Genomic DNA, 11,088 nt, shown 5'->3' with positions numbered 1-11,088 from the left:
ACTGTGAACACTTTGACCTTGAAGATTCTGGCTGAAAAATCCAACATAGGTCACAGATACAATTCAGAGCTGAATGGAATCCACATGTGCGGCCCCCGCGTCACTTTCTGGACTGCCTTTTCCAGCGCTCTTCATGGGATGTCTTCAGGGAGCTCCAGGGAGGCTTCAGCATGAAAACATCTGTTCCTGGTGTATTTTCATCAGTTCATGTGGGGACGGAAGCGAATGCACCATAGCTCAAGGCTCACTTGGCTTCATTAGTCCCACATAACGCTTACTCTGAAGAGTCCTTGGACCTTCGCTGCTCATCATCTTCATAGGTGATTTGCTTGGCTGTTCATTATCAAAGTGAGTTCTAATTCAGTGCTTTTTAAGCAGAAGCCAAATCATCCTATAAACTGTATGTACAGGTTCAAGGCCTAATGATTAGGAGGCTGGGAAAGCCCAAGGGGAAAGCAGCTTTCTGTGCCCTGAGGGTGAAACTCAGGTCTGAAAGTGACCCAGAGGCGGGATCTGCACCCAGAAAGCTCGAGAAAAAACCACAACTTCCTCACAGACCCTGTCCTCACAGCTGCGCCCAGCGCCTCGAGGGAGCCTCACAGTTTCCAAATAACTTTAAGTAGGGCAGGAGCAGGCCGCAGCTAGGAGTGTCTGTTTCTTTCTTTCTTTCTTTTTTTTCTTATTGGTTAAAACCTTTAATTATTAGGAGGCACTTTTGAAGACTTCTGAGGAACACTGTGGTGGAAAGGCAGCATTTATGGTTAAAGATAATTTCTAGTGAAAGGACAGTGAGTGGTACTTTAACTTCTAACTTATGTTCAGGATTGGAATGCTGCTGTCATCACATCCTCTGTCCTGTGTTCAAGTGAAGACATTGAATTAGTGGGTATTGCACACTATTCAAAGGAATACAATATTCAAAGAGGTTTTTTTTTTTTTTTTTTTTTTTAACCAGTGGAGCAAATATTCAATTACCCATCGTGTAATACATAGCAGAAAAAAAATCAATGTTATTAGAGAAGTACAACAGAGTGGCATGAGATTAGAAGGTATAGAACTCATCCAGTATTCTTGCCTGGATAATTCCATGAACAGAAGTGTCTGGAGGGCTACAGTCCATGGGGTCAAAAAGAGTCGGACATGACTTAGTAACTACACAATGAAGACTCACCATAGAGGCATTAGGTTCTATTCCCAGAAGAGTCCATGGACACCTGATGGTCTGGCCCATGATAACTACAGATGGAGTGACCTGAGAATGAGATCTTAAACTCTTTCATCTACTACTGAAGTTAAATTTTTAAAAAAGACAGAAAAAAAAAAAAAAAACCACTGTCAATTAGCACATCAAAAACTTTGGAAGGCTTAAATGGTATACCTGGTGATCTGTAGGAAAAAATGAAATTCAAATCAATTAAGGGGTGATTTTTATATAATTGTATTTATTTATTTTTGGCTGTGCTGGGTCTTTGTTGCAGGGTGGGCTTCTCTGTAGTTGCAGTGAGCAGAGACTGTTTTCCAGTCCTGGTGTGCAGGGCTTCTCATTGCGGTGGCTTCTCTGGCTTCAGAGCACGGGCTCTGGGGTGCACAGGCTTCAGTAGCTGTGGATCCCAGGCTGTAGAGCACAGGCTCAGTAGCTATGGCTCATGGGCCTAGTCGTTTTGCGGCATGTGGGGTCTTCCTGGATCAAGGATCGAACCATCGTCTTCTGCACTGGCAGGCAGATTCTTCACCACTGAGCCACCAAGAAAGCCCTGAGGGATGATTTTTAAAACTTTCTATTTTGATATACTTTGAGATTTAAGGCTTAGAAACATACTGCAGAGTTCATGTATAATTTTTACAAAGTTTCCTTAATTTTAACATCTCATACAACCTCTTTACAGTTAGTAAAACTAGGAAATTAACATTGGCACAATTTGTTGTTGTTATTGTTCAGTCGCTCAGTTGTGTCTGACTCTTTGTGACCCTATGGACTGCAACATGTCGGGCTTCCTTGTCCTTCACCAACTCCTGGAGTTTACTCAAACTCACATCCATTGAATCGGTGATGCCATCCAACCATCTCATCCTCTGTCATCCCCTTCTCTTCCTGCCTTCATTCTTTCCCAGCATCAGGCTCTTTTCTTTGAGTCAGCTCTTCACATCAGGTGGCCAAAGTATTGGAGTTTCAGCTTCAGCATCAGTCCTTCCAATGAATATTCAGGACTGATTTCCTTTAGGATGGACTGGTTGGATCTCCTTGCAGTCCAAGTGACTCAAGAGTCTTCTCCAACACCACAGTTCAAAAGCATCAATTCTTCAGTGCTCAGCTTTCTTTACAGTCCAACTCTCACATCCATACATGACTACTGGAAAAAACCATAGCTTTGACTAGATGGGAACTTTGTCAGCAAAGTAATGTCTCTGCCTTTTAATATGCTGCCTAGGTTGGTCATAGTTTTTCTCCCAGGAGCAAGCATCTTTTAATTTCCTGGCTGCAGTCACCATCTGCAGTGCTTTTGGAGCCCAAGAAAATAAAGCCTCTCACTGTTTCCAATTGTTTCCCCATCTATTTGCCATAAAGTGATGGGACCAGATGCCATGATCTTAGGGTTTTAAATGTTGAGTTCTAAGTCAGTTTTTTCACTCTCCTCTTTCACTTTCATCAAGAGGCTCTTCAGTTCCTCTTCACTTTTTGCCATAAAGGTGGTATCATCTACATATCTGAGGTTATTGATATTTCTCCTTGAAATCTTGATTCCAACTTGTGCTTCACCCTCCATTTTTCATGATGTACTCTGCATATAAGTTAAATAAGCAGGGTGACAATATACAGGCTTGACGTACTCCTTTCCCAATTTTTGAACCAGTCCATTGTTCCATGTCCAGTTCTAACTGTTGCTTCTTGACCTGCATACAGGTTTCTCAGAAGGCAGGTCAGCTGGTCTGGTATTTCCATCTCTTTAAGAATTTCCCACAGTTTGTTGTAATCCACACAGTCAAAGGCTTTAGCATAGTCAATGAAGCAGATGTGTTTCTCTGGAATTCTCTTGCTTTTTCTATGATCTGACAGATGTTGGCAATTTGATCTCTGGTTCCTCTCCCTTTTCTAAATCCACCTTGAACATCTGGAAGTTCTTGGTTCATGTACTGTTGAAGCCTAGCTTGGAGAATTTTGAGCATTACTTTGCTAGCATGTGAAATGAGTGCAATTGTGTGGTAGTTTGAACATTCTTTGGCATTCCTTTCTTTGGGATTGGAATGAAAGCTGACCCGTTTTTCACCCCTCAGGCTTCCTTGGTGGCTCAGTCAGTAAAGAATCTGTCTGCAATGCAGAAGACCCAGGTTTGATCCCTGGGTTGGGAAGATCCCCTGGAGAAGGAAATGGCAACCCACTCTGGTACTCTTGCCTGGGAAATCCCATGGACAGAGGAGCCTGGCGGACTACAGTTCATGGGGTCACAAGGATCGGACACAAATTAGTGACTAAACTACCACCAACTTTTCACCCGTCAATACCCATAGCCCTCTGGACCTGTTCCCTCTCCTTATGTGTGGACTGCACTTTCAAACCTCTCTTGACTTGAGTTTGGTCATGTGTCTAGCTTTGGCCAAAGTATGTGGTTCAAGTGATGGTATGACAGTTTCAAGATTAGGCTGCAAGGGGCGTGGCATTTTCCTCTCTTTCTTGTGCCTCTGAGTTGCTAGGAAAGGAGCACTCTGAGGCGAGCTGCCCGTCCTGGGGGCAGACACAGGGAGGAGAGGCAGACTTCCTCAGCTGTCCCCAAGCTAACTCTCACAGGTGTGGATGGCCTCATGGGAGCTCCGCACAGCCAGCCACCAGAGCCCAGCTCAGGTTAGCTGAATCCTCAACTCTTCCTTGGACCCATGAGAATAAAAGATTACAGTTTTAAGCCACTGAGTTTGGGAGTAGATTTTCATTGCAATAGCTAACTGATAAAGCACACAGCAGTGTAACATTTCTATCTGAGATAGAGGAAAGTAAGTATTTAGTATCCAAATTTTTTTCTTTAAATTTTTTCTGCTATAAATGGGAAAAAAAATTACCATTGAGTATGTTGGGCTGGTAAATATATGGCTGTTTGTTGTAATTCAAGTTTTTCTATATATTTGAATATCTCTTAAAGATAAAATGTTTTAAAAAGTATACGTGAACTGTGGTTCATCTAGGCATGGGATATTATTCAGCACCAAAAAGAAATGAGCTGTCAACAACAAGGTCCTACTGTATACCACAAGGAACTATTTCCAATATCCTGGGATAAACCATAATGGAAAAGAATATTAAAAAGAATGTATATTTGTGTGTATAACGGAGTCATTTTGCTGTATAGTGCAGATTGGCACAACATTGTAAATCAACTATACTCCAGTTTAAAAAAAAAAAAAGAAATGAGCTATCAAGCCACGAACAGAAATGGAGGAAACTTTAATGCATATTACCAAGTGAAAGACGCCAATCTGAACAGAAAGAAGCCAATCTAACATACGGTATGATTACAACTACATGACATTTTGGAAAAAGCGGAACTGTGGAGACAGTGTAAAGATCAGTGGTTGCTGGAGGTTAGTGGGGAGTGAAGCGTGAATAGTTGGAACACAGAGGATTTCTAGGGGAGTGAACTCCTTTGTATGATACTATAATGGTGGATATATGTCATTACAGATTTGTCCAAACCCACAGAAGGTTTAACACCAAGAGTGAAACATAAACTATGGAGTCCAGGTGATTATGTTGTGTCAATGTAGATTCATCATTTGTGGCAGATGAACCATCTGGTGGGGAATGTTGATAATGGAGAACGGGGAGGGTGTAAATGGGAAATCCCTTTTCCTTCCCCTCAGTGTTGCTGTGAACCTAAAACTGCTCCAAGAAATAAAGTATATTTTGAAGAAAAAGTAAAATTAGAGTTATTAATTGCCTGATTTTATATTACTTCATTTCTGATTTTATGCCTATATCAATTCTCTGATATTTGTTCCACATTCATTACTGATTTACTTAAATAGCTCTGGTTTATGGTTCATATTTATGTTTATATCCAAATATATCCCAGATTTTTCATGTTTTAATGAAATACTCTTACAAATTGCTGTATTAAAATAGAATAAAATATATCTCAATGTTCATCATCAGCACTGTTTATAATAGCCAGGACATGGAAGCAACCTAGATGTCCATCAGCAAACGAATGGATAAGAAAGCTGTGGTACATATACACAATGGAGTATTACTCAGCCATTAAAAAGAACACATTTGAATCAGTTCTAATGAGGTGGATGAAACTGGAGCCTATTATACAGAGTGAAGTAAGCCAGAAAGAAAAACACCAATACAGTATACTAACGCATATATATGGAATTTAGAAAGATGGTAATGATAACCATGTATGTGAGACAGCAAAAGAGACACAGATGTACAGAACAGTCTTCTGGACTCTGTGGGAGAGGGCGAGGGTGGGATGATTTGGGAGAATGGCATTGAAACAGGTATAATATCATATGTGAAGTCAAACACCAGTCCAGGTTCGATGCATGATACAGGATGCTCGGGGCTGGTGCACTGGCATGACTCAGAGGGATGGTATGGGGAGGGAGGTCGGAGGGGGTTCAGGATGGGGAACATGGGTACACCCGTGGTGGATGCATGTTGATGTATGGCAGAACCAATACAATGTTGTAAAATAATTAGCATCCAATTAAAATAAATAAATTTAATTTAAAAAAACACTAAAAAAAATAAATGAATAAAATAAAACAAGGACTTCCCTGGTGGCTCAGTAGTAAAGAATCTGCCTGCCAGTGTAGGAGACTTGTGTTCCATCCCTGATCTGAGAAGCTCTCACATGCCATGGAAGAACTAAGTTCATGCACCTCAGCTATTAAGCCTGTGCCCTAGAGCCCGGAGCCACAGCTACGGAGCCCACGTGCCGTGACTACTGAAGCCTGTGTGCCCTAGAGCCTGTTCTCCACACGAGAGAAACCACCGCAATGAGAGGCCCCTGCTTGCCGTAACTAAAGAAAAGCTCACGCAGCAATGAAGACCCAGCACTGGCAAAAACAAATAAATACATTTTAAAAAATAAAATAGACTTTGGGACCTTTTAGTTTTATTTCCAGCTTGGTCATGATCTTATTTAATAATTTGTGAATCATTTCAACACATGAAATCTGAAAAGTTAAAATCTGAAAAGTTGTGAGTGCTAACCCATCTCTCATTTTCCTGCAACTTTTCAGAAGTAATGAGACAACCACAACAGCTAGACAGAGCTAAATTCCTCTGGTTTTGGATTGTGAGAGAAACATTTGAAGCTGGAATTCCATCACTTTCACTAGCTTTGTTCATAGTGATGCTTCCTAAGGCCCACTTGATCTCGCACTCCAAGATGTCTGGCTCTAGGTGAGTGATCACACCATTGTGGTTATCTGGGTTATTAAGATCTTTTTTTGTATAGTTCTTCTGTGTATTCTTGCCACCTCTTCTTAATATCTTCTGCTTCTGTTAAGTCCATACCATTTCTGTCCTTTATTATGCCCATCTTTGCATGAAACGTTCCCTTGGTATCTCTAATTTTCTTGACGAGATCTCTAGTCTTTCCCATTCTATTGTTTTCCTCTATTTCTTTGCATTGTTAATTTATGAAGGCTTTCTTCTCTCTCCTTGCTGTTTTCTGGAACTCTGCATTCGGATGGGTGCATCTTTCCTTTTCCCCTTTGCCTTTGCTTCTCTTCTTTTCTCAGCTGTTTGTAAGGCCTCCTCAGACAACCATTTTGCCTTTTTGCAAGGATGGCTTTGATTACGGCTTCCTGTACAATGTTACAAACCTCTGTCCATAGTTCTTCAGGCACTCTGTCTGTCAGATCTAATTCCTTGAATTCGTCACTTCCACTGTATATTCATAAGGGATTTGATTTAGGTCATATGTAAATGGCCTAGTGGTTTTCCCTACTTTCTTCAATTTAAGTCTGAATTTGGCAATAAGGAGTTCAGGATCTGAGCTATAGTCAGCTCCAGAGTGACATTAGTGATCATTGTTAAATGGGTCCTGGCAACCATAAACTGCTCTATCTACCAGGAGCCACCTTGCAGTATTACTGGAGGGTGGTTCAAAGTTCCTCTAATGGACTTACTCAATAACCCAGGAACTCTGAGCTCTTCAAGCAGTCCTCAGATACAGGTCCTTCCTTGCTCTGCCATCTGCCTCTGTTAAGTTCACAGTGTTGCCTTGGCTGCCATCTCAGGTTGGGATTTTGATGGAAACATAAAGTAATGTTTTAGATTAGAATTATATCCAGGAAGGCTCATCCCACCTCTGTGCTTTCCTGCTTTTGACAGTCATGTAGTTTTCATATATGCATGTTTTCTCCAACTGCTATTAATGTATAACAAAGAAGTGATAGGGTGAAATAGAGTTAGCATTCTTAGTGACATATTCTTAAAAAGTCTTAAGTCTTAAAAAGTCTTAAAAAAAGATGGGAACATGCCATCTGTCATTTTAGCTAAATTTCTTGATACAGAAAATTTCCTAAGCAACGGAGATTCTAATGACAAAGATTCTCTGCTTGACTAAACTTCAGTGCTTCTTCACCTTCTTTTAGGCTCATCTATGCACTTTCTTAAAAAATCCAATTTTAGCAAGACTCCTGCTAAGTCAGTTTAGCGAGGCTCCCCCGTCATCTTTATCCAATCCCTGTGAGTATCTGATTGGTTCCCACACCCCCAGCACCCCCAGGTGATGTCTGATCATCTGGCCTGTCTTCAGCGAGACTCCTATTATGTCACTGCAGCCAGAATACTCCCTTACCCCTGATATTTCCTATTAGTAATTTTCCATCCACTGATCCCCACTCTGCTCCTTGGCTATAAATTCCCAAGTCTCCTATGCTGTATTCAGAATTGAGTCCAGATCTACCCTGAGATCTCTTTTCTCCTCTTACAATGCTCTAATTGAAATGTTTTTACTGCTTTAACTACTGCCTGGTTCTTCTTTTTTTTTAAAAAAAAACATTAACTTGGTATTGCATAGCAATGCAAGAATATTTATGTCAAGAAAAAGTTGCACAGTTGGAAATAACATTTATATTAATAGTTTCAAGAGGTTACCTTCCTCTATAATGAAGATGATAAAGTTTTTATAATATTATTATTCCTAATAATTGCCATTATAATCCCACTATTGAGGCCACAAATATTAATCTCTCTTAAAGATTTCACATAGTTTGGTACAGGTTCTCTTTCTTTTATTTCTCTTTTTTCATCTTTTTGGTATTCTTATGAGGTTAGATGGGGAAAAAGTCATTTTCTTTTGGAAATGGAAAGATTTTCAGACTTCATTGGGAGTTAATGAGGTGGGGATTAATTGAGACCTGCTGATTCTCAGGCCACAGCTCACAAGTTGTTCACATTTTTCATGGGTTCCTCATTATAAATGACTAGGAATTATGAGAAAATTATAATAAGGTTATTACTACTGGAAATTTTCAAGTTGTCCATAGAGGTGCTTTCTTTTTAGGAAAGAATATTCAATGAATCATGGTTCCTTGCATGAACCCCTATGAAGGAAAAAAAAAGTTCAAAGGGGATGTCCAGAGACTAACTCTCTGGGACTACAGTGAATAGATTCTTAGTCAACGGGGGAATTTCTCAAACATTCTAAAAACCTAACCAGAACTGTACCTGTCAGCAGTGTTTGTCTTCCATGTCAGAAACATTTAGTGAGTATAACTTAAAATGCTAAGAATCTACAGCTCCCTCTTAAACAATTGTCTTCATCCTCTCAAGAGAACTGAAAATAATGGGACTCTGCATGTTTGAATAATTACTCATTTCCTGCAAATGCAAAACCTAACAGTTACATGAAATCACAATTAGTTGTGTCTTATAAATGTGTATTAGAAATTTCAAAGAATTCAGGGTCAAAGAAAGAGTGGACCTCTGTCTCTAATCTGGAAAGTTTCCTTTTTAAATCACCAATGGGGATTTCTTTTTGCTGCCAGTTGGCAAAAATGACTCTATTAGTATGAGTTTATTTCATAATTACTTTGCCAACAAAGGTCCGTCTAGTCAAGGCTATGGTTTTTCCACTGGGCATGTATGGATGTGAGAGTTGGACTGTGAAGAAAGCTGAGCACCGAAGAATTGATGCTTTTGAACTGTGGTGTTGCAGAAGACTCTTGAGAGTCCTGTGGACTGCAAGGAGATCCAACCAGTCCATTCTGAAGGAGATCAGCCCTGGGATTTCTTTGCGAAGATTGATACTAAAGCTGAAACTCCAGTACTTTGGCCACCTCATGTGAAGAGTTGACTCATTGGAAAAGACTCTGATGCTGGGAGGGATTGGGGGCAGGAGGAGAAGGGGACAACAGAGGATGAGATGGCTGGATGGCATTGCTGACTCGATGGATGTGAGTCTGAGTGAACTCCTGGAGTTGGTGATGGACAGGGAGGCCTGGCCTGCTGCGATTCATGGGGTCGCAAAGAGTCGGACACAACTGAGTGACTGAACTGAACTGACTGATTTCATAATTTATAGTTCCGATACTAAAAGCTGTGCAGGTGAAATTTGAAGGGTCATTGATCATTAGTATTTAACCTGAAATTCTAAGTACGCTAGAAATTTCTAATATTTATTGGTACTTGAGGTATTTACCCTGTCTGTCAGATTTCAGATAAAAAATCAGAAGAAAAAACTATTCTGGAGAGAATCTCTGGAATTCATCCGGAATTCTGGAAAACATCTCCCTTGTTAAAATATATAGAGAAAATGTGCTTTTATAGCCACCGTTAGCAAATCATTGTGGCCTTTCCTAATCTTTATAAGGTAAACCAATATAACATTTTTATAGAAAAAATAAATTATGTTCGTAATTCATTGGATAAAAAGCGGATGTAACAAGAGTAGAAGAAAAAGAATAGTTAAGACTGTCTCTTGTCAAACACAGCTGGACATTAGTGAAAGTGATGAAAACAGATTTAATTCAGTAAATACTGACTGTGTGAAAAAATGCTGAACTCCATTCAGATTTTCACAGAGATGTGGGGCCTATTAAAGGCAGAACGGAGGAGGCGGGGGTGACTGGGTCTCCAGTAGAGTCAGGGAAGTGAAACTGTAAGGGGTGGGTCAGTGCAGAAGGCTCCACTGTTGTGTCTGCTAGTAGCAGGCCTGGAAGTTAGCACTTTATCCTCAGCGGAGCCTGGGAGGCAGGCCCGTCTGTCCTCAAGGTTACCTGTGAAAGGAACGGCTTGTGAGTCCTTGAGAAAGGGCAATTCTGAGTAGTAGGAAGTACAAATACCTCTGAAAGAGACAGAGGAATGATTCACAGTTGGAAACAATCTTTAGTAAATACTCTTAAGAAACGGAGGTCAGAGGACTCTCATCAGGTGTTGCCTAGAACAAATGGTAAATTCTTTTGACAGCCCTGAGCTTTTCCAGGCAGGAACACCCCTCTCCCTCTGCTTTCCCTCTGCCTTACCGCCACACCCCCCTCCTCTTATTCCCTCTTACTGGATCTGATAGGATGAACTCCAAGAAACAGAAACTATCACTGTAAGTATTTTAAGTGAGAAGGGTTTTAATTCAGGAAATGATGTGCTTAATATATTAGAAGTGATGGGAGAGGAGTCTGGGCTGGGCCCCCAGGACTGACCCCAGAATGACCCCACTGGGAGGCTGCTATGTCTGAGGCCTTTACTAGAGCTGTAGGTTGTAGAACAATTCCCTGAGCCCTAATGCAGGTATTGTGTGTGTGTGTATGTGTGTTAGTCACTCAGTCGTGTCTGACTCTTTGCAACTCCGTAGATTGTAGCCTGCCAGACTCCTCAGTCCATGAGATTCTCCAGGATGGAGAATACTGGAGTGGATTGCCGTTTCCTTCTCCAAATGCAGGTGCTAATCGCTGGTAATTAAGTAGCTATCGCTGCTGCCGCTGTGGCTGACTTCCAACTCTAGGGGTGCTGGAAAGCAGACTCCCATAGCTACAAGCTCAGCACTGACTCTTGACACCCAGGGAACAGGGCCTGGAAATTTGCTGCTGCAGGAACACCTCCCGTTTCCACAACTGCTCACTAGCAGAAGGAAGATCAGT

This window comes from Bos mutus, chromosome 16 (genome assembly GCF_027580195.1).
Source record: "Bos mutus isolate GX-2022 chromosome 16, NWIPB_WYAK_1.1, whole genome shotgun sequence".
NCBI classification, from domain to species: domain Eukaryota; kingdom Metazoa; phylum Chordata; class Mammalia; order Artiodactyla; family Bovidae; genus Bos; species Bos mutus.
This window is presented reverse-complemented; position numbering follows the sequence as displayed.